Source organism: Acomys minous (assembly GCF_964271855.1).
Source record: "Acomys minous genome assembly, chromosome: 19".
Classification (NCBI taxonomy): Eukaryota; Metazoa; Chordata; class Mammalia; order Rodentia; family Muridae; genus Acomys; species Acomys minous.
In genome coordinates this window covers 2,375,892-2,382,500 of record NC_140499.1, presented here as the reverse complement: position 1 = coordinate 2,382,500, position 6,609 = coordinate 2,375,892, and positions in this window count along the sequence as shown.

Genomic DNA, 6,609 nt, shown 5'->3' with positions numbered 1-6,609 from the left:
TTTGGGATAGAAAGGGATCAAAGTTGAAGAGGCAGAGGCTAGATCGAAGGTGGAGCCTGAGATCTCAGGGACTTGGCAGGGTACCGTACAGGCTCTTTATCTGTGGTGGAGAGGAACGGGAGAGCACTTCAGGACAACCTCTTGGACCATGCCATAGGTCCGTGAATTGGAGGACAGCTAATTAAGGAGTACAACCCTGAGTACTCACACAAGAGCAACCACATGTACTGCAGGGCTGTGTTTCAGGCAGTGGCTGCCTGGGTGACCAAGGGGGCAGAGAGGCATGCTTCAGGCCCAGTGCATCTTAGGAGCGAGGGACGAGCTAGTTCTGATGGACTCAGATTCTGCCTCTGACTAGCTAAGACAATAAAAAGGTTTCTGGAGAAAAGGGCTGGGGGTCAACATTCATGCAAGTCTTCATCGTCATCAGTTTGAACAAATTCATTTTCAAACTTCTGCCAGCATGGCAGATGGAAGTCCACTGAAGTGAAGGGTCTTTCAGGAATCAATGATAGACCTCATGAGAGAACGGGAGGAATATATAAACAAATTAGCCTCAACAGTGCCATTGTTACCTGTCAGCAAGAGTTTTCTCCTGTCTCTGGGCTCCTTCTTTCTGGAGGTGCCCTCACTAATTTAACAGGGAAAGACGCAGAAGTGGCAAGTAAAGAGCTAGGTTAGCCTGAAGAGAGATGGCCCAGCAGGCAAGAAGGAATCAAGTAGTCCACAACCACAATCCCAGCAGAAAGTTTGGGGTGGATTCTTGGAGCTCACTTGCCAGCCAATCTGGCCAAAATGTCAGGCTCCAGGTTCAATGAGAGGTCCTGCTTCCAAAAATGAGGCAGAAAATCAATGGAGGACAACATCTTGATATCACACTGTGGCCATTTTTTGTGCCCTGAGTACACCTTCATACAGAGATACATGAGAATTGGAGGGTGGTGGGGGAGTGAGGGAGAGAGAGACAAAGACGCTACTCTAGAAACTAGATGCCTTGGCTCATGCCTGTAATTCCAGCATGCTACTAAGGCAGGAGTTAAATTGCCATGAGTTACAGGCCATCCTGCTTTATATAGTGAGTACCAGCTCAGCCAGGGCTCTCTAGCAAGATCCTGCCAGCCCAAAGCCCTTTCTCTTTGGGGTCACTCTGGAAGTCCTCCAGTCTGACACTTTGGAAGGTGTTCTGAGTTTTCTTAACACTGTGATACATTTGCCCAGAGGACGTAGCCAGCACAGAGCTCTTCTTTCTCTTTTTAGATCCAACAGGGACTGGACAAGGATGGCTGTAAATCCAAAGCGAGGATCTCAGCCTCAAAGAGCAGGCATGAAATGAAGGAAGTGGTTTCAGGTTGTGTTTCATGAGTCCTATGTCTATACATAATTCTCCCCCAACTGAGTAGATTTGAAGAAGTGTTCCTAAATTGCGAAAGCACAAGGTCATCACAGTTCTGTGGTATCAGTGGTCTCTTCGGACACCAGTACCAATGCCAGCTGTTAGAATGGAAAGAAAACAATGAACTTTCTTTCCCCTTCTTCACTGCTCTGTCTACAGTCACTTAGATCTTAAGGCATGAAATTCAAAGTAACAAAACTCTTTCTTCTTTCACAAGGCTGTGGCACGCTTTGACCTAACCACCGCATCTGATAAAACTCACATTTAGATTATGAGGAGAGAAGAGGAAATAAAGAAAGCCGGTGGAGGGGGTGGCAAAAGAGAAGTTAAGGAACAGAAAAAGAAAGAGGAAGTGGGGGGAAAGGTTACTGTGGGCACAGAGCAGCCTTCATGACCAGCAAGAAAGAGAAACCATGTTGGCCACAGAGAAGAACTTAGAGGAATGGCCTCTGTGTTGGCAGCTCTTATAGGCAGGAGGACTAAGCCCCCAGCTCTGTGTCCTACTGTCCAGCACTGTACCAGGCTTACCTGTAGCTCAAGCTGTGACTTCTTACAGTATGGATTCATTTTATACTACTAAGGAACTTAAAACACACACACACACACACACACACACACACACACACACACACACACATGCACACGCACATGCACGTGCACACACACTCAAGTATGTGTGTGTGTCTGTAAGCCAAAAATTGACAGTGGGCATTTTCCTCACTTTTCACTTTACTTTTGAGACAGTGTTTCACTAAATCTGGATTGACCAATTAGCCTAGACTAGCTGGCCAGAGACCCTTCTCTTCCTAACCCACAGCTAGAAATCTACTTGCGGGCCAGTTAATCAAATTAAGGAACTCTCTTAAATTGAGGATGATAGTTCATTGCCTGCCTGTAAACCTAGGTCTCAGGAGACTGAGTCAGGAAGATTGTTACGAGATTTAATTTAGGAGCTACATAGCACGACCCTGTTCCTACTTTTTTCCTTTTCTTTCTTTTTTATTTATTTTTATTTTTTATTTATTTATTTTTTGGGGGGACAGGATTTCTTTTAAGGCCCTGACTGTCATGGACTCACTCTGTAGACCTAGATGGCCTCAAACTCACAGAAATCTGCCTGCCTCTGCCTCCCAAGTGCTGGGATTATAGGCGTATACCACCACACCCAGCTCAAGACCCTGTTTCAAAAAACCAAAGCCGAAACAAACAAACAAGCAAACTCAAAGAATCAGGAAGTTCCCAGTAAAGACTTTATGAGGGACAACATTTCTCCAAATAGATTTCATGGGCTACTGGCTCATCAAATACCCTTAACAGGAAAGTTAAAACTGGGTTACAAGCTAATGGCTTTGTGGACAGTCACAAAATATGAAGATATTCAAGGCTCTCGGAATTTCTCCAGTAAAACAAGAACATTTATTTATCTCAGTGTTAACCGAGTAAACCTGGCCCTTCAAAAAATTACTTGAGTGTGTTTGTTTTGTGTGTACATGGAAGTCATGAGGCAATTTTGTGGAATCATTTCTTCCCCTCACTTCTACATGGGCTCTAGGATTGAGCCTCTTCAATGGGCTATTTTTACATGCAACTTTTCTTTAGCACTTCTGCTTCAAAGTTAGAAGGGGGTGGGGGAGGGGTATACCAAGGCACCCTTCTACTGTATTGTGTTAGACCATCGACCTGAAGTTACTGTTTTTTCATCATCCAGAGCCCCATTGTGTGTCTAGCTCATACTCTGATTTTCTCCTCAGTAAATGAAACCATACTTGCTATACAGTGAAAGGAAGCAAAGTTACATAAACACATCAAAGTACAGAAGATATTTACTGCTAAAGATTTCTTAACTTAGTCATCAAACCTTTCCTATCCAACAAGTGAATTTCCTCAGAGAAATGCCTGCAATGTTAACAGAAGCCAATCAAAACTTCTAGGTTACATGACTAAGTCAGTTGCTAGACTGAGGTGATCTGAATCAAGCCTCAAAGCAAACAAATATGATGTTAGAGTTAATTTGTGTTAATGGACACATGAGGTAAATACAATTGCCTCTAGAAGTTTAGTATGTCTTGCTGACTCTAAACTCCTGTGAGGACAGGCATTTTATATGGATAGATGTGACATATAAACAATTCATTAGATGCTATTTATTCTGTTTCTGCAGCATGTGTTGTATTTCTTTATTAACATGCACTAAAGAGTCGGATCATGACATTTTCATACATTTAAACTACACATATACACACATTGTTTTGTGCTTAAGGGCCTGTAAATGTAAAGATTAATTTATATTATATAAAACCCTTGTGATCACAGATAAAGGTAATGTATTGCGAAAAATTGGGAAAAAAATCAGGCTAGGAATGGAGCTTAGTTGGTTGAGTGCTTGTCTAGTCTGCATGCAGCACTGGCTTCAGTCCCGTGTCATAGAAAGTGGTGCTGTATGCCTATAATTCCAACACTTGTAGGTAGAGACAGGAAGATCACAGGTTTAAGGTCATCCTCAGACACAAAATAAGTTTGAGGCCAGCCTGAGATATCTTAGATTTTTGGTTTTTTTAAATAAAAAAATGATAAAACATGTCAAATCTGTTAGTCTTTAAGGAATCATTTTACATCCAGTTAAAGATGTCTAGAGAATCATAGCTATGAATTCTACTTTAGGAATGACAAAGAAGTTCTATGTTAATGATCTCATTCAACTCTCTGATGTAAGCTGAGCACTGAAAAGTGTCACATATATAATTTCCAGGATTTTCCTCCTTCTCTCCTTCTCTTTTCTGAGGTGTTGGAAACCTACTATTTCCAGGACAGCCAAGGCTACATAGAGAAATGCTGTCTCAAAAAGAAAAAGAAAGAAAGAAAGAAAGAAACCTACTATTAGGCAACTTATGTAAAGATGGCATTTATTGGACAGACACACCAAACATGAATACTTTGTTTTACTTTATAGGCTTCCAGGAAACACTAACTAGTAAGATCCAGGAAAAGCATATATGCCATTGGGTCTTGAATGCTGACAGCTGAGAGTGGCAGGGTTGCCAGCATGCTTCTCCACTTCTCTTTCTGTGTTAACAGAGTCCCTCACTGGCTTGGTCTACGTAATGGAAGACATGCTTACCAGAAATACTTGAGTTTGCATGGAAGTGCTGAGCCCTTTGAGAGCATATTTCAGCTCAGTCTCCCTGTCAAGGCTATGGGCCACCAAGAAGAGGTATGGCCTAGTATGATTAAATTCAGTGATGGGATATGGCTGTCTCTACAGGTGCATGGGATCAGGCCTTCACATGTGGATGGGAAGTCTGCTCCAATAGTGCAGGTGCAGACTGGGAGAGTAAGAGAGGGAATAAATTGGAAATGTGCTATGCGGATACTTCTGCTGATATGGATGCCACATAGTGCCTCAGGATCTATATGGTCTATGCCTGTTATATCAGACTGTCAAAACAGCCCTCAATCCCACCATGGCGGCCTTTGTACCCATTCATAGCGAGACAAAGATTACTAGTAGTGGAAATCCTGTGAGTTTTCAAGGTAGCTAACTCTTTCTCAGCTCAGCCTAACAAAATGAAAGCCCTGCTATGTTCAGGCCATGTAAGTCATGCTCGCTCCACCTTCCATGTTAAAGGTGAAACTGGTGAGGGAAGGAGTATGAGGAAATAACTCATAACCTGAGAAAGGCATCGGCCAAGACTGTTTCCTTATGTAACAATGGATAGTGAGATTAAGGCTTAAGATTCAGGTTAGACTTTAAACACCAATTGCCTAAGTTGTTACCTACCTAGGTGTCTCCGTCTGTAGGTGTCATAACCCTTTTCCCTGGAGAAAAGGAGAGGGGGAGAAGATGTGGGGAAGAAAAACTACAACTCTAGGAAGTACAGAGGAGTTGTTGGCTTCCAGGCAAGTGTGTAGGAGAGAGAAGGCCTCCAGAATAACATGCGATGCTCACATGTGTCCTTTGAATTTTCTCATTTCTTTTTATTTCCCATACTATTCTTCAAGGGCACATTTCAACTGTGCTGAAGGAACTTTCTCTGCACCCATCTTCTCAAACCCTCTGCTTTCACAGTAAGAGCCCAACATTCATGTCTGGTTTTGATAATGAGTCTAGACTAACAGTGAGATGGGTAAAGGAAAGAGAAAATCCCCGCTCCCCCCCCAAGCCCCCGCCCCCTTTGCAGTTAATGGTGTTAGAGGCTGAAGGAGACTATGGCAGGTGTTTAGAAACCATCGTGAGTCATTATGTATCTCAATTTGGCTGGCCTAAGGTGCTAGATATTCAAACATTATTTTAGATGTTTCAGTAATAGCATCTTTAGATGAGATTAACATAAAAACCAGTGGATTTTTGTTTTTAACATTTGTGTTCTGCCTCTATGTATATCTGCATGAGGGTGTCAGATCCCCTGGAACTGGAATTGCACACAGTTGTGAACTGTCATGTGGATGCTGGGATTTGAACTTAGGTTCTTTAGTAGAGTAGCCAGTGCTCTTAACCACTGAGCCATCTCTCCAGCTCCACTAGTGGACTCTTAATACAGCAAGATTACTTTCTGTGGTACGGTGGGCCCCATCTAGTCAATCAAAAGTATTACTGAAGAATGCTGCTGACCCAAGAGGTTTGGAATTACCAAGCCTCCATAACTGCACATAATAGTTCCTTAGAATATACTTCTCCAACCCCCATCTGTAAGAGGTTATGTTGACTAATATGCAAGTGCTTTCTACACTCAACCCTAATATAGAGATTGATCCATTAATAGTTCTGAAATTGTGGAGACTATTGCTATATGTAGTTGTATGCATTAAAAATACACCACCACTACCACCAACAAAAAAAGTCAAATGCCCAAATACCAGTGGCTCATTATTATTCAGTCTCTTCCTCTTTGAAGTTTCTATGTAGCTTAGAATGACCTTGCACTTTATATTGTCTTGCTTCTACCTCCCAAGTGTTGGAATGGCAGATGTGTGCCACCACAACTCCTTTATGAAGTGTTAATCCTAGGTCTTTGTGCTCATTAGGCAAGCACTTCACCAACTAACATACATCTTTCAGCCCTCACCATCAGATTTTGACACAGAATTTTTGGCAGGGCACTTGTTGTCTTAGTCCAGAATGTGTCTGTCCCCTGCACCAACGCCATCTCAAAGTGACAAAAGATAATAAGCCCAACTGAGGTAGAGACAGTCATCCTGGCAAGCACAGATCTGCTTTT